Source organism: Equus przewalskii, chromosome 23 (genome assembly GCF_037783145.1).
Source record: "Equus przewalskii isolate Varuska chromosome 23, EquPr2, whole genome shotgun sequence".
NCBI classification, from domain to species: Eukaryota; Metazoa; Chordata; class Mammalia; order Perissodactyla; family Equidae; genus Equus; species Equus przewalskii.
The window spans coordinates 6,335,499-6,353,695 of NC_091853.1; the positions used below are offsets into that span (position 1 = coordinate 6,335,499).

An 18,197-nucleotide genomic window follows, 5' to 3' on the forward strand; every position below is an offset into this window, starting at 1 on the left:
TTTCAAGCTTCTGAAGCCAAGTCGTAGTTTTTAGCCAAATACCGAGGCCAAAGCCCAACTCCAGTGTGTCCCACTACCAATCTTCCTTGCATTCCTCTTTTCCTTCCTCTTTATCTTCCTCTTCTTTCCTCTTTTTTACTATTTTTACTTCCTTCTTATTTTTTCTTTCTCTAACTTCTTTGTCTTCCTGCCTCCCCTTCCTTCTTCCTTCTTCCTTCTCCTTCAGCTGAAATGATCGGAAGCAGGACTATTCGTTTTGAAGGACTCTTGGATCTTCTGGAATGGTATCCCAGATGCTAACCCCAGTCTTCTAAGAAATAGGTATATTCTTGCAGATGTAACTACCTAGCCGACTCAACTTTATGTAAGATCCAACTTCACCATTCATTTCAGCCTCTGCTCAAATGTCAATTCTATGTAACAATTCAATCTCTCGTCACTCTCTACCCTCCTGTCCCGCTTTGTTTCTCCTCATGGCATCTGATACAGTCTGTACGCATTTGTGAATGTGTCTCCTTACTAGAACATAAACTGTGTGAAGACAGGACCATTTTGTCCAGAGCTGTATCTCCAGTGCCTGGAACCATACCTGGCACCTACTAACCAACCAATAAGTATTAGCTGTTCCTGCTGAAACTAAGGGTTATTCAGCCTCAGTCAAAACGTTCTAGATACAAAGCATTAAGTACAAGAGGATAAGAAATGGCTGTGCTATGGGTGACTGTTTTAAAATGTAGATTTTGTTATTATTCAGATATGGTGAGGCCAACAGATCAGGAGACGATTGTCATTGAAAAACTTGTTTGTTATACTCACAGATCTTAAGAGGAGGGGGCACGCCACACCACAGGGGGCCACATGAAGAAGCACCAGAGTCAGTCAGGAGGCAGAGGAAAGTGAAGGAAAAACACGGGCAAGAGCCTTTATTGCGGTGTCCTTGGGAAGGTACAATCAAGGCAGGGGAAGCAGGCTTAGGATTGGCTAGTTTGAATAACTTCAGCAGGCTCTGGGGCACAGGGCTGTCCCTAGCTGTCTGATACCTGGCTCTGGGGTGATCAGGGCTGGTGGGTAGTAGCCCCAAGAATAAGAGCCCAATAAAGGAGGTGGTCGGAGTGTGGATTTGGGGTTGGTAGGCTTGCTTATGAAAGGCACACTCCTCAGGCCAGGTGAGTTGTTTGCTAGCTCTAGGAATTAGCTAGCCCTGAGAGAGTGGCAGTCCCTCCAGGGTTAGCAAAACTCCGAGATGTCAGAGCACCAAAAATACAGAATGAAGAGACATGATTAATACAATGGCCAACTCTGTCCTCTGGGGGGAAGAAAAAGGCAGGAGTCAGACCCTAAGAGGGGAGGGCTTCAGAAAGCTAACTGACAGTGGTTGAAGTGAGGTAACAAAGCCAACTCCCGGGAGCCTAGAGTGGTGGCAGAGGCCACCAGAAGGCTATAGCAGCTGTATGACAAGAGTCTAGAAACCCCTGCTGTCTTTAAGCCAGGAGATTTAGTGGAAAACCATCTGCTCTCAAGGCAATTAGTTAAAAGGTGAACATTCCTAACACTGGCCTTCCACATATGGGTCATTTTGGTACTCCGAGAGGAAGTCTTGCAAAACTATGTCTGTTTAAGCACTTTTATCTATAAAATTAATTTTCTTCTATTTGAATAAAAAATACATGAAGTCCTTTTGTCAGGATTTTTTTCCTTGAATATTTTTTTGAATATATAATTCACCTTCCGTTAGTTTTGCCTGTTCTATAGTGCTTAATAACAACATGTTGGAAACAAGCCAAGTGTCTATAATAAGGAGTTAAGTGTCCCCTGTGTCTCCCACACCCCTGGAATATTGCACTGTGCTCTCCCAGAAACCGTTCTATTATTATTATTGCCTTCCAAAGCCAGAAAGGAGCCCCTGCTGGCCAAGGCTTGTGCTTTTAAAATATAACAATATATATTTTTTTTAATTCATGCATGCAACATACCTTTTGGAAGCTCTCTGTGAGGGCTGGGCCCTGTGTTAGGTGATAGACACTTTCCTTGTCTCCACAGAGTTTACAGCCTGGGACGTGAGAACCAACATTGACAAGCGCATGTATAAATTTACTCCTTTTCAGGTCGCTTCCACCTTTGAGCAATAAACATTTGTGATTTTTAATTATTCTTTTCTTTCTCTTCACATAAATCTTCTGATTCTCCATGCCTGTGTATTACTATGCTATAATCTAGAGAGAGTCTTAATCAGATGTAACAGTTTATTAAAATAAAAGTCAGCTATCTGTTGTTCTCAGTAACAATTGCAGCAACATGAGATTGACAGGGTTTCACTCATAAATTCTCTTTGCCAGCATCTCAGACCAGTTCCCCAAACGTTAACTGATAAGCTATTATGGCCAAGCCGCCATGCTAAATGCTAGGATGAAAAGGCTGATTTAGATATGGTCCCTGACTTCTGTCAGTTGCAGTCTGATATGTTACAAGAGAACTGAAGAAAAATCTCACTTTGCTTTGAGCGAGCAAAAACACTTTTATGGAAATCCATCCTCTGTGCTCCCAACAGTCCAAAATTTTCAGAAATTGCAAGCACCTGCTCTCAGTTTAGAGTTTAATGAAAGTATTAAAGCTTAGTTACTCCCCAGAATAATCCTTTGACATAGGTCTTATCACCAAGTCCTCTCAGAGGTCAAGAGAAGCCTGAGACATTTTTTCTTTACCAGAATATTTTGTTAATGAAGAAATGTCAGAAAAATTATCAAAATTATAATTTACTTTAAATGTTTATATAGGACAAATTAAAACTTTAAAACAAAAGAATACGATGCAATATTGCGTATATATTCACCATATAATTACAGGTTTTATTACAAAAATAGAGATTCATATTACCCTAGCCATACCCAAAGATACAGCTGCAAGTCAAGATTTTAAGATAGATAACTTCTTTCAGTTCTATCACTGTGAATCTGTGACTACATGTGTAATCTCATTTGGAGATGACATCAGAAGTATGAATGTGAGGCTCTTTAGGAATGTGAGTACTGGGCCAACTGGCCTCTTTGATGGCCCTTCTGATCAAGATGTTAGCGATCAATGGTCCTCAATACAGTTCAGTGAAATGCCCCTTTTAATAGCAAGTAATTAGTAACACTCGGTTTACAGTCCTAACGTGAAATTTATACATAAATTGATCACCCTGGTCCACTATTATCACCATCTCTATCTAGACAGCATTGCCCTGGGTTTTTAGGACACAACACCGTTCTCCAAGAGCTGTCATATTTACTTTAGCATCCTCCTTTCACGAGCAACGTGTAAGCTGACCGGGACATTCTCTGTGCCCATATTACAGATGAGGACATAAAGACTCAAGAGGTAGTGGTGGATGAGGGACCTTCCAATTCCTTGACAGGGTGAGGGTTACTCTTATGACAAAGCATAGGAGGAAAGCACCAACAATCCAGAAGTCCAGCTCTCTGGGGACAGTTTCTTTGGGTTAAGATAACACTATTTAACAAAGGAAATTCCGACTACCCTTTCTAATCCTGAGATGCCACCTACATCACTCAAATCTTTTCCTACAGACTTTAGTACCCACTGTATTCACAACTCCTTTTCACAGACTCAGTTACCACACTTAGCTATGGATGAAGCCCTGAAAATAAACAGCTTGCTAAGTTGGAAACACAAGTTGGTCAGAACAATTGTCCGTTTTTGATTGCCAAAAGGATTAAGTTGTAACCCCACACCCTACATGGAAATGTATAGCCTGCTGCTTGTTGTGTAACTGTGTGGGTATCTGACAGAGACTGCAGTTGTGTCTGGGTCAAGTCCATGACACAGGCATGCAGAAAGCCCAAGTCACTCCCTGACATTAGGACAAACTATGGGGGCAATGATGTTTCCTTTGAAGTGACCAGCTTTCCCTTTCTCCTTTTGTGCTCCTTAGAATATTTTCAATGTCACTCAAATATCCACTGCTTTCATATTTCTTCTGCTTTCATGCTAACCTCAATGAAAGATCTATAATTCATTCCCATTAAGGATTACTGAAAACAGCTGAAAATGTCACCTCTCCTCGGGGGAAGTATATTTCAACATCTAATTCTTGACATATGGGAAGCTGGACCTCAACTGCAGGCTGGTGTGGAAGGGAACAAAGCCCCAAATCATGTAGGCCACAGGCTTATGTTACTTACCTGCTCATTCCAGGACTAGCACCGCAGATAGGTGGCCAGTGGTCAAAACCTCAGTGTCCAACTTCAGTGTCCAATTCCAGTTGCCAGAATGCCTAGGTGATATCCAAGAGGAGAACCAGTTGGCGATTTCCTGGTCATAGCAACAATGAAAACAAGGTGGTAAGTTTCCAGGTGGTGGCGATTGTCAAAGTCTTGCAGATAGTTCTGGAAGAACACTGTGATTCTTAGATGGTCCACCTATTTGAGTAGGGCTCCAGCCAGAAGCAGGTGGCATGAAGAAAAGATCCAGCATCTAATTGGCAAGGGGGGAATATTGCTAAGAACCAGACAGGCTCTCAGAGTCCCAATCGAGTGGCCTAGGGAGCAGAATAGGGCTTGAGTTCTGACCTAAAAGACAGTGAGGGTAAAAGTCCAATCATAGAGAATGGGTGTGTTAGTCCAGGGTTCTCCAAGAAGCATATGCCAAGGCAGGACTAAAGCAGCAAGAATTTCATCAGGAGAAGGCCTGTGAGAGACAGCAGGGAGGGAGCAGGAGGATAGGGAGAGCTGTCAGACAGGGATGCAAGTCTGGCCCGAGCAAAGGAAAGAGTGGAGGAGGGACCGGAGAAGTATCCTAGACTGCCACGCGGTCTAAGAAGGGTTTGGCAAGGCCAGGCCGTAGGAGAATTGCGAATCCAAAGTTGAACATCAGAGGGGTCCTGTGTCTACAAGTAATAGGCTTACTATCCCTGCCACACTCAGTCATTGCCTGGGAGCAGCCTGAATAAGTACGGCCTTGGTTCAAAGGCAGTGACCAGTGAGCAGCTTGAGTCCTTGGTCAATTATGCTTCCTGCCGTTGGAGATCTGTGCATTCTCATGGCCACTAGAAGGGGCCAGCCCAGTAGGATTTACCACAGGTCTTGGAGAGGGGACAGGTGAAGAGCTCATGTCAGATACCAACATTCATTCCGGACCCTGCAGCTGGCCGCTGTGCGCCTTCCACCTTGGTGTGGATTAGCTCTGGGTGTGAGGGCAGCAAAATCAACAGACGGAAAATCCTCTGCGTGTAGGTGAACTTGGGCCTTGTGTGAATTGGCAATGATTAACGATTAATCTCAGGCTTCCATAAATTAAGGAGAGGCTCTAAACTATGAAATTAGACCCAGAGCCTTCAAATAAGAAAATTATAGCTTCTGGAAAATTTTTCCCACAAGATAACGGCAAGCTCCTATCTAAATTTCACTGTGTCACTTGCATCCTCTCCGATAATGCTACTCCTGTCCAGTGTTTTATGATGTTCTGCCAACCTCTTCTCAATCAGCCTTCTTCCTGCAGAACACTAAACAGAATAGTGGAGGTGACGTAATCTGCTTATTTCTCAGCCCGCAACTTTACTACAAACAGCATTCCAATGCCAGCATTTTCAGCTCCAAAATCATTATCGTGTTTTCCAGTCCAAAAGTTTCAATAAAAATGATAATATTAAGGAATAAGTAGAATTCATGCTTTCTGCCAACAGTTATTGAGTGCTTATTATGCACTAGGGTTTATATCAGGCCCGGGGGATTCAACGTGAATTAGATAGAAATTGTCCCTACTCTTAAGAAGGTTACTCTATTGGGGCGAAACAGTTAATAAACAAATTAATAAAAGAAGAAAATTCCATGTCATAGAATAATAGAAAATGCATAATAAAGGGCCTAAAAAGTTATCTGGTCCAATCCTCTAGCTTCAGACCAAAATGAGCCAGGGAATACGCAGTGTTGATGGTTACCAACCCCAATCCCATTTGAATCCGAGGTGCGCCTTTTTTTTTTTAGCTACTACAATTAAATTCATAAAGCAGATCAGCCCCAAACCTGATGCATTTGTCATCAATTTTTCAGCAAGAAACTGCCAAACTGTCTTCCAAAGTGGCACAGGATTTTGCAGTCTTCTCTCCACCTTTTAAGTCCCACTGCCGACAAGCTAGATCCAGCTACCATCATTTCCTAAACTTTTGAAATAAGCCTCTAACTGGCCAGCTAGACCTTAGTTTGCCTGTCACAGCCCATCCTGCACAGCACTGCCAGACTACCTCCCCGAAGTAAGAGTCTAGACGCATCACTCCTGCTCCCAATCCTTCCCTGCTTCTTCCCCCATTTAAATACATACAAGGTGCCTCCCAATATGGTTCAACCTACTTTTCTAGCCTTACTTGTAACTATGTTCCAGGCTAACTATATGATTTACAGTTTGCTCCCTGAATAAACCCATCTTCATGTCTACATTTGTGGTTATCTTCCTGCTTAGAATCCAAGCATCTTTCAAACCCATCTTAAATCTAAACTCTTTCCTCCTGGGTCAGACTTCATCCTTGTTCCTGTAGAGCATGCTTAGGTCTAACTCTGGTCACGAGTCTAATGGCAACAAAGGGTGGATTGGGATAGATCTTGAGAAGAATAGCCATCCTTTTGCAAAGCAAGGGCCCCAGGTGGGCTTATTACAGGATCTTTAAGGATCCTCAGACATGGGAGGTGGGCTGGTTCCACTGTCGGAGAGGCTTAGAGTGACTCAAAGGTTCAAGATTCTCAGCTTCACCGAAAGAATTGATGGGGCTGGGGATTTGGCTTACACTTTAATTCTGACACCTGAAAAATGAAAATCTGTTTGGATTTTCAGCAAGGTTAGCCCTGAAGCTACAAGAAATAAGAGATTCTTTTAGGTCAATCACAGAAGTTCTCTGGCTCTCTGACCATGAATTGAGCTGAGTCTAAGGACCTGAGCTCGTCGTTTTCTTTCTCGTGTGCTTCAGTGCTCCCAGAAGTAGTCACTCCTCCCCTTGACCTTGTGGTCGTCATTGTTGCCACATAGATAATTGCAGCAGCCACTTGTTCCCACAGGTGCTTGCTTCACTAGGTATTTCCTCACAAGCAAACATAGGTGGTAATATGGCTAATTGTGACACCACCACTTGCCATGGGTTGCTGCATCCCAATTCCCAACTTCCAAGGAGCTCAGCACTGCATTCAAGTCCAAGGACATGACCAAACCCATCCCAAAATCTCAGTGTCCATTTCCTTGGACCATTCCTGGCACCAACTTTTGTATCAGTTGGTGTCCAGTCAGGAAACAGAAATCTCACCAGTTATTTTAACATAGAGAAGACAATGTTAAAAATTTTTGGCAAGATATCAGAGAAGCCAAAAGGCAAAAAGGGAACAAATATCACAGAGGTGCTAACTGCAGCAGGCGCTACTGCCTCCAGCCCTGAGGAAACAAGGGAGAGACTGCGAAGACTGAAACTGAGAAGCTGAGAGGGACCATGCAGAGCAGGCCCACACCCCTGCGGAGAGGGCCGGCTGGCCGGTGCTGGTCTCTCTGAGGCAGCCTGAAGACACTGGATCTAGGACTGCTGGAACAGCTGTCAACTGGAAACAGCTCCAGCACCAGCATGGCAGCCAGAAGGAGGACATTTTGCTGCAGCAATGCTGACGGGAACAGGAAGCAAACAGGAGGAAGCAAGTCCCTTCTTTCCCAGGCTTCTAGACTCCCCCAGACAAGGCACCAGCTGACAAAGGAGAAAGAGGTTTGCAGCATCTCAGGCTGGGCGTCGTAAAGCAGAGCCTAAAAGAATGGGTTGAGTTCAAGAGAAAACAACTTAACAATCAATGAGCAAATGTTCTTTAAATGCATCTCAAATGACACTTCTTCCATAAAGGTTTTCTTAATTTACTCTCTATAAATGTGTTCTTTCTTTCCTTTGAATCAATATAGTAACTTGGTTTCCTTTTGGTGTCACCTATATTCGGCCCTGTACCAGAGCTTTGTCTGTCTTGACCTCTCCGCTCTCTGCTGTCATCCTCCATATACAGGCACATATGTGCTAGAATGCTGGGACAGTGCCTCCTTGACCTCCACGTCTCCTGTCACTGCTCAATAACTGGTTGTTGAATTTATTCACTGCTGAATCCCCACGGCCCACAACTGGCCCTGGCACATAGGAGGTATATATATTTTAATGAATAACTAAAAGAGTTAGCGAATGAATTTAACTAACTGAATATCCGTCTAGAGAAATTAAGCCTGAGTGACACTAGGGGTTTTTGAATACAGAAATGCCTTAGTTAAACAGCTATGCCGTTTGAGTAAACAGAAGAAAATGTCTTCTTTGTGGAATGATGGACATAATCTCAAACTCAGGAAACTTCTCAGCATCTAACTCACTGCCCTCCTCCACTCCGCCTCCTGACCACGTGAGAAGGAAGACGTGTGCCAAAATCACACGGATTTAAGTGGATCCAAAATTGAGGCTAATTTCCCATAATACGATGAATGTAGAGAACGTATTTTGCAACCAGAACTAACAACAAAAAAAGTACTTGCGTAAACTTGCCTGAAAAGATAAGCATAACATATTATATTCAAAACAAAGGAAGAACGTTTCCAAACATTGCTGTGGAAAGAGATGGAGTCTGTTCCAAAGATACAGTTACCAAGAGTACCCTTGGCAGATGAATTTAGTTGTTGTTCTTTGCTACTAATCAGGAAACACTTAGAAAGGGGTCACCAAGTTAAATCAACATTTACTTATGGAGCTCCCAAGGAATACTCAACTCCCTACTGGGTGTTGAGGAAGATAAAATTAAAAGTGCACATGATGAGCTCTGAGAGGAAATGTGAAATCTATCTACAGAGATAAGAATTAATATTCGTGAGATAATTAGCAAACAACCTCTGGAAGTCTACAACATTAGGCAGCGTGGGACATATTATTTGATCTATGGGAAGTGTGCAGGTGCTAGGAAGCCTTCTCCTAGAAGAGAGTGAAGCTTGTTGGGGGTCTTGAAGCATTCACAGGGCTTGTACAAAACGACCACAGGCAGAAAGATGAGAAGGAATGTGGTGTGTGTGCTGGGTGCTAAGGGTACCAGATATCCTGGCAGACAGGTTGTATGCAGAGAAATGCCGAGTTGGGTAAAGCGAGGCAGAGTGTGAACGCCAGTGGGAAGCAACTGCCAAGCCTAGGGAGGGGCAGGACAGAATGGGGGGTTTAGGAAGACTAATTTCTTGAAGCCAGCTTCAGAAGAGTGGCCCCTGAGCAAGAGAAAAAGAAAGAAACTTACTGCTACAAGTAAAAGAGCTCCACAAAAAGAATCGCGGGGAGCCTCAGTTCATCTGACAGAGCAAGGTGGTACCAAGACAAGGTCGTCTCTGGAGAAAGGAAAGGGGACCCTGCCGTTCTGACCTTTCAGCCTGCCTGATTGAACAGCTTCCCTCTGTGCAGCCCAGGGCCTCCTCTTGGCAACGGGAAGGGTCACAGCAAGTGATGGGCCATTAGATCTTGTTACTGAAGGAAATTCCCAGGAAAGGGAAGGCTAAACCTTTTTCCCTGTCTCACTCCTTCTATCCCTGGGATCAGACAGAACCAGGGAGCACAGGCCCAGACAAGGGAGTGAGCAGGGATCACTGTGGTAACAGCAGGCCTAGAGATGTGATGCAGTGAAGCCCAAGGATGAAGAAATCACAATAAATCAAGGCCTCTGCCTACAGTTGTGGATCCCACAAGAGTCCCTTAGGTTCAGCAAAATACAATAATGAGAATTACAAAATGCAACGTGATCTGGAAATCTCCCCAAACCCTCACGTATTCAGCAATAGTCAGCTTGTCAGCCAAGAGCCAGAACTTCCCACACTTTACTGTAAGGTTCACAGTGAATTCTCTTGTCCTCCCTCAAAATCCTGGTTGTTGCCCAGGGAAGCCGGATAACAGGCAGCCTGTTCCAACCACTCTTGCTCGGTTTGGTGTTCAAACTATGAGCTGCTTATGGAATTTGATAAATGGAGAACTGAAGTCTATAAAAATCCAAGAGCCTGACCAGGTGGCTGTTGCTGCCCCGTCTTCCCACGGCAAGCTCTACGTCAGCTCCAGGGGAAGGACAGAATTTACGACCCTCTTAAATTTCTTCCAGCTCCTATCAAGAGAAGGAGCTGTGTATTTCGAAGCACACTATAATCCCCGTCAGCCATTTGATAACATACTTATTGGACACCTGCTATGTGCTTTGCCGTGCCTTAGGCAGAGGGACGAGAAGATGAATGAGGTGTGGGCTTTGAGGTGAAGAATTTCCCTCCCTAATCATTAAAACAATGCAAGGTACAGAATAGTTTAGAAAGAAGCCATAAAGATGGCCAACAGGTACACAAAAATATGCTTAACATCACTGATCATCAGGGAAATGCAAATCAAAACCACAATGAGATGTCACCTCATGCCCATCAGAAGGGCTATCATTAAAGAGAAGAGATCATAAGTGCTGGCGAGGATGTGGAGAAAAGGGAACCCTTGTGCCAGGTTGGTAGGAATATAGATTGGTGCAGCCACTATAGAAAACAGTGTGGGGTCTGGCCCCGTGGCCGAGTGGTTAAGTTCTCGGGCTCTGCTTCGGCGGCCTGGAGTTTCGCCAGTTCGAATCCTGGGCGCAGACATGGCACCGCTCATCAAGCCATACTGAGGTGGCATCCCACATGCCACAACTAGAAGAACCCACAACTAAAAATATACAACTATGTACCAGGGGGCTTTGGGGAGAAAAAGGAAAAATAATTTTTTAAAAAGAAGGAAACAGTGTGGATTTTCCTCAAGAAATTAAAAATGGAACTACTGTATGATCCAACAATTCCACTTCTGCATTTTTAGCTGAAGGAAACAAAAACACTAATTTGAAAAACATATCTTCACCCCCAATTTCATTGCAGCATTATTTATAGTAGCCAAGGTATGGAAACGACCAAGTGTCCAGTGACGGGTTAATGGATTAAAAAATGTGGTATGTAGGGGCTGGCCCCGTGGCTGAGTGGTTAAGTTCACTAGCTCCACTGCAGGCGGCCCAGTGTTTTGTTGGTTCGAATCCTGGGCGCGGACATGGCACTGCTCATCAAACCACACTGAGGCAGCGTCCCACATACCACAAACAGAAAGACCCACAACGAAGAACATATAACTATGTACCGGGGGGCTTTGGGGAGAAAAAGGAAAAAATAAAATCTTAAAAAAAAAAATGTGGGGTGTGTGTGTGTGTGTGTGTGTGTGTGTATATATATATATATATATATAAAATGGTGTATGTATATTGTACATAGTTTTCTGTATGGTGGTATATATATTGTATATATTTATACATAGATAGAATAGATTGTTATTCAGTCATAAAAAGAATGAAATCTTGCCCTTTGTGACAATGTGGATGGATTTTGAGGGCATTACTCCAAGGGAAATAAGTTGGACAGAAAAAGACAAACGCTATACATGGAACCTAAAAAAATAAACAAAAAGACAAGTTCATAGATACAGAGAACAGATTGGTGGTTACCAGAGGTCGGGGTGGGGGGGCGGGGCTGGGGAGGGTGGGGAGCAAGTGAAATGGGAGAAGAAGGTCAAAAGGTACAAATTTCCAGTTGCTAATATAAGCCCGGGGGATGCAATGTACAGCATGGCGAGTATAGTTAATAACACTGGATTGCACATTTGAGAGTCGCTAAGAGGGTAAATCTTAACAGTTCTCATCATAAGAAAAAAAAATGTAACTATGTATCGTGGTGGATATTAACCAGACTTGTGATGATCATTTTGCAATATATACAAATATCAAATCATTGTGTTGTACACCTGAAACTAATATAATGTTACATCTCAATTATACCTCAATTAAAAAAATAAAATATATATTTCCTATACTCAAAAAATAAAAAAGGGTAGCTTAGAATGCTATGAAACTGACTAGAAAAGTAACAGGAGATCAGAAAAGGGAGATTCAGATAGAAACTGGACTCCTAGGAAAAAGTACCCACAGGGCATCACCACCGACTTGAATACAAACCAGAAATACGCTGGGAAATAAGCCCAGCTGGAGACATTTGCTCTGAGTCACAGCTTTCGGGAAACAACTAAGCTAAGGTGTGCTGGTATCATTTAAGAAAATGTTCTCCTTGGTAGACTTGTCTTCTTATAAAGTAGAACTGCTCCATAAATAAAATTGACTCTTGCAGAAGACTGACTATTTTCTACTTGCTGGATAAGAGGTTTCCAGGAAATAGCCTGACATGCCACATGTCTAATCTAACACAGTAGCCACCAGAAAGAAAGCCAGCACTATTTGTATAAGGTTGAATGGGCCTCTGGAATAGAATCTGAACCACAATAGAGCGTCTCTTACAAGTTAGGTGATCATATCATTTTTCAATTAAGTCAGACCATTTTTGAGAGTGAGAAAGGGCGTTATTAATAAAGATACCGGGGGGCTGGCCCCGTGGCCGAGTGGTTAAGTTTGCGCGCTCCACTGCAGGCGGCCCAGTGTTTCGTTGGTTCGAATCCTGGGCGCAGACATGGCACTGCTCATCAAACCACACTGAGGCAGCATCCCACATGCCACAACTAGAAGGACCCACAACGAAGAATATACAGCTATGTACCTGGGGGCTTTGGGGAGAACAAGGAAAAAAATAAAATCTTTAAAAAAATTTTTAAAAATAAAATTAAAAAAAAATAAAGATACCGGCACAACTGATACTCAAAGACTGTCTGGAGTAAACCAGGACACGTGGCCACTGTACTTATGGGAACATATCCTCTCTACCAACCTGACCTTTCTCTGATGCTTGAACTTCCACCATAAGAAACATATTCCTTTGCTTTAAAACATTGCTGTCTCTTAAAAGCCAAATTTCCCCATCATGAATTGCCATATCAATACTTTCTTAGTCTTAACCACTGAGTGTAACTGCTATTCAGATCCCTTGCAAAGAGACATGGTTACCTGGGAGACGGCCTTGAAAGGTTTCCGGTGGGAGGTACACACCGCTCTGTGCACTCTCCCAGGTGTGCCCCTTTGCTCCTGTGGTCCCAGGGCTGACAGAGCTTTCCCCTCTCTGTAGCCACACTTTTCCTTTCATTCTTCAAGACCTAACTCAAACACTAACCCTACTGCTACTCTCTCTCCAGTCCCTTCCCACAGGGTGAACTCCTCGCTCCTCTGAGTTTAACGACCCTTTCATAAGGCCCTGTTACTGTGCTATCACCATCAAAGCTGTCCCACAGTCAGCAATGTATGGGGCTTCCTCCCATCTAAGTCGTCTACTGCAGTGCCTGTCACGTAATAAATACTCCGTGCATGTTCATTCCTTTCCATCTTCTTTTCCTTCCCTTGAGGAGAGACAGCATGGGGTCCTAACCCCACTCGTATTAGTTGTGTGACCCTGTGCAGATTAATCTCCCTAAATCTCAATTTTTCATCTGGATAATGGAGACAATAACACTTGACTCCTAAGGTCCTCATGAAAATCAATGAGATAACGTAATTAAAGGGCCAGCCTAGTGCCAGTGAGTGTGCAGTCAGGGGAATCAATGGTGGTTATTTCTAGTGGTCTCCCCACCCCGGCATTTCCTGAGCACGGGCACAGTGCGGAGCCTTTTACAGGCCACAGCCTGAAGTTTGCCCCAGACAACATGTTTCTAGGGGACAGTCCTCTGACCTCTCTTTTGTTACTGAATCTCAGTGCCTCAGACAGCGCCCGGCACAGTGTCAGTGCTCATTACTATCTGTTGAACAACCTTCTGAAGTGTTATCTTTTCTGTACACTCTAAAGTAAGTATTCTCATTACTCCCATTTTATAGGATATTGGAAAAAACACAGCATCAAGTCATAAGTTTTTGCTGGTTTGCCGAGAAAGAACAGCTCAGTTCTTTCATCGGGAAATTGAGGATCATGATAACAATTATCTTACCAGGTTACTGGAAGATAATAAATGGAAAGCACTTTCTAAATATTTTTCAGTATTCTGCAAATGTTCCTTAATCTCAGTCTGATCCTTGTGTGGTTCTTGGAAAGCCTAGTGTGAACCGGTGGTTTGAGCTGGAGAGCCCTGAGCTGCAAGAGAACAGCGCAGGACTTTATGCACATGGAGACCTGGGATGCCAACCAGGAGGTAGACTCCAGCTGAGGGGGAGGTGGAGGAGGCCTGGAAATGACCACCCTTCTCCCTGGCCTTAAGACGTCTCCAATTCCTGGGTCCTCCATAATGCCCAGGGCCAGCCCTGAAGGAGAGGGTCACTGGGTCTGAGAAAGAACAAGAGACTGTGAACAATTCTCCCATTGTTTCATGATTTTGCTCACTTTGATCTATCAAGTAACCCCAGGGATGAAATCACTTGTCTGATTAAGTACCTAGAATACCCCCACTTATCTCTCTAAAGATGCTGCCAGGCTGTGGGAACTCAGAGGCAAAAGACACACAAGCTCCTGACCTTCCTGATCACTTTTGAATAACGGGCATTTCTCTAGTCTTATTGAGTCACAAACACAGTCTCCATTCAGAAAATAGAAGAGCCAGTCTCTCGTGTAATAATCAAAACCCTAGACTTTATTTAAAGTTCTAATCTTTTCTCTAGCACCTCCAGCTGGACCTTTTGAAAGAGGAAACCTGAGGTCCTGGAAGGGAAGCATGAAACTTTTCTCCTTTACCACCTTATGTTTCCGCTCTTCTTCTCCACGAGGCTGACAGGAGGTTTCTGACTCTCAGGAAGGTGAGGAAGCAGGTAGGGAGGAGGAAAGGGAAAGAGAGGTTAAAAAAAGTGAGAGGGGGCGGCCCAGTGGCGTAGTGGTTAAGTTCACATGCTCTGCTTCAGTGGCCCAGGATTCACAGCTTCGGATCCTGGGTACAGACCTACACACCACTGATCAAGCCATGTTGTGGCAGCATCCCACATATAAAAATACAGGAGGATTGGCACAGATGTTAGTTCAGCAACAACCTTCCTCAAGCAAAAAGAAGAAGATTGGCAACAGATGTTACCTCAGGGCCAATCTTCCTCACCAAAAATAGTGAGGGTGGGGAGGAGATTTTACTTTAATTGATATGTCATATTCTGGCTTCCAAGTCTCTGGGCCTGGTAGATGCTTAAAACTAATTCTTACTTGTATGGATCTTTTGGTTTATACTTCAGGGGACCCAGAACAGTGGTGGCCTCTCCCTGATAGTTCCCTTGACCCAGAAGAATGGACCCTGTTCTGGCAGACACTTCTTTAGCCCTATTGCACAGAATCTAATATGACCCCATATTAGCTCTCTCGGGTGGCTCACATCTGGCTCTCAGGAAATCCTTATACGCACTTCATCTCAACAAACTCTGGGAGCACAGGCCAAACCCGACACAGAAGCAATTCTCGGTCACAGCTAGCCGGCCCGTGTCACATTCTCCAGATTTCTCAGGCAGGAGTCAGGTAGACAAATTTCCATGGCGCCCCGAACTGCTCGCCAAGTGGTGGGGTTGAGCCCGCGGTGAGAAGCAGGTCTTCTGATCCCACTTCTTGGATGGGAAAGGAACATGCAGCACACCAGCTGCTCCTTCCAAAGAGATCCACTTCAAAGATTCTCTCTCCAGCTCCACTTTCTTGACTCTCATGCATCAGCTGAAACTTCCAATTTCATAGGTGGCTCTCAGCAGCCAAATTAAATCAAATTTTTGGTAGTGGGGGCACATAGGCTAATGAAGATCCTCTTAAGCAATTTAAATATATTTGTGTTGTCTTTGGCTTATATTTTCTATCTTTGAAAAGATTTACTGAGGTTTACTCAGTAAATTAAGAGATTCACAGAATGTCAAAAGGACTTTAGAAATCATCTAACTTGCTCATTTTACGGAAGAGAGATCTGTAGTCCTACAAGAATTATCACAAAATATACAACCAAAGGGATAAATCTCTGACTATTTACTATATTACTATTAGAGGAGGATGTGAATGTGTTTAGGTATTCTAAGAATATGGTAATGGCTTCCATTTAATAGCACATAACCCACTGTGCTAGATGCTGCCTGGTGACACTTGGCATATCGTCTCTCCCCCTGTGGGCTCCCTCCTGCATTGCAAGGAGTAAAAGGCTAAAAACTACATTTCTAAGACTTCCTTGCAGTTAGGGTTTGCATACAATTTTGCTTCTTCCAGTGAGATAGACATCTGGGCTTGGAAGGCAAAGGGAAGCAGAGGCTGAATTTCTGCAACTCTGTTGATCAGCAAATATGCTCCAACAGGTGTGTTTACTTCAGCCAAACTGCATGTCCCACCCTTTGGAGGTGTCTGTTTTTGGCAATAGCAGTTTCCTGACCTTTGGATGGCAGTGCTAGGGGTGTGACAGCCCCTAGCTGTGGCAGGCCCCTGTATTCTGCTCCTCCAGCCCCTCCATCTATTGCAAGCACCTAATTCCCTGTACTATATCCCTTTATTCACGAAATAGAATGATTTCTGCTTCCTGTACTAAATCAGGAGTGATGTATGTATAAATCATAACATAAAATCTTCAAGATGGAAGGACCTTCTTTGAGGCATCAAGTCTGTGATCAGTCAGCCAGTCCCCAAACAGCTACTTCTTAGTATCTCTTGTCTCCACTGTCTACTCTCCATTCCCAGACACTGTTCTAATCGAGGTCCTCAGTATCTCTGTTCTAAACTATTGAAATAACATCCCTGAGTCTAGTCACTGTCCACTCTAGCTTCCATGTGAATCTGATCTTTTCTGATCTTGTCACATTCTTCTTCAAAATTCTTGAATGGCTCACCATAAACCAGCGGATGGCATCCAACCCCTTGAGTGTGGCATTTCAATATCCCTCACAATCTGGTCCCTGAGTGTTTAATTTCATCTTCTGCTATTCCCATCACCTTATGGTTCACAACACTGAACTAATTGTAGCTCACTCTATCATGTTCTCTTACTTTTCTGTGCATGTGCACATATTTTTCTCTCTGCCTGTCGTGTGTTCCTTGTCTGTTGTCTACTACCTAGCAAGCGTCTATTCTTCCTTCAAGACTCACTTGCCTTCTCATTTCCTCTGGAAGCCTCTCTTATTCTTATCCCAGGTGGACTTAGATGTTCCTGCCCGAGCGCCAGCACTGCACTGGATCATACTTCCATCGTGACATTGATCATCTCTCTCTCCATTAGACTGTATGCTTCTAGATGGAAAGCACTTCTCATCCTTGAATCCCCAAGAGACTAACAAAATGCATAACATATGGTAGGCACTCAGGACATGGAAGGGAGGGTGGGAAGGATGAAGTGGGAGAAGGAGAGGTATAGAAGCAGGAAGAGCAGATAGAAGTGGGAGGGAGCCAGAGACAAGATTCAGTGACTTCACAATCTGTCCTTTGAATTCACTAGTTTTACAAACTCATCATCTCCAAGGGTTAGCTCAGCTCCTCAAGTCATGCCCTCTAAGTTTCCAGAAAATTGAAATTTTTTTTCGCTTTAGCACAACAAAACCTTTCATTATAGGCCAGGTGCATAGCCTTTGTTTACATATTCTATAGTTCCAAAAATAATTCTATAGTTCCAGCAACAATAAATAAAAGAACCGTTGTTCCTTTAATCTCCCAGGGGTTTCACCTTACAGCTTTGGTGACCATATCAATTACTGTTTTATTTTCTGGAACCAGGAGCAGGGACCTCACTCTTGCCCTCCCCCATCCTCTTCTTCCTCTGTCTCCCATCCCCTCTCCTATTCTGTTATCCCCACCACACTGAGTCCGTCTCTTCCAGGTTTTACCAGGGCTCTATACCATGAAAAATACAAAGAAAAAGGAATGTTTACTTTAAGAATAATAACTCCTCCCCCTTCCCCAATTTCTACAACAGAAGACATTGTTAAAAGCCATTCTTTTCTACATTTAGAGAACTGCTCATTCTCGGGGGAAAGGAAAGCGGTTGATTAAGAGGAAAGCCCCTTACCGCCAAGCCTTCAAAGTGAGTAGGGGTGATTTGGTACAGTGGATTTCATGCAGAAGGCTTGAGTTCTGGTTCTGACTCCTTTACTTGTTAGCTCTGAGACCTTGAAGAAGTAATTTCTAATCTTCTTGGCGTGACAGTTGCTTCCTTTGCAATTCAGAGCATTGGACTGATGAACTTCAAAGTCCTTCCTGCTCTAACAGTCACTGACTCTGCTATTTTTGGCATCTTGAACAATCAGAAGAAAACAGATTTAGTATCTTACTATAACAAA

General features: G+C 43.6%; 1 long non-coding RNA gene across 1 annotated transcript; it reads right to left on the minus strand.

The window, feature by feature from the left end:
- Positions 1-1,654: 1,654 nt before the first annotated feature.
- LOC139078875 (uncharacterized) lies at positions 1,655-18,079 on the minus strand. The gene is made up of 3 exons (XR_011532041.1): positions 17,927-18,079; positions 4,185-4,314; positions 1,655-2,116 (listed from the first exon to the last, which is right to left on the minus strand). It is a non-coding gene; the product is annotated as an uncharacterized lncRNA (long non-coding RNA).
- Between the last annotated feature and the right edge of the window lie 118 nt (positions 18,080-18,197).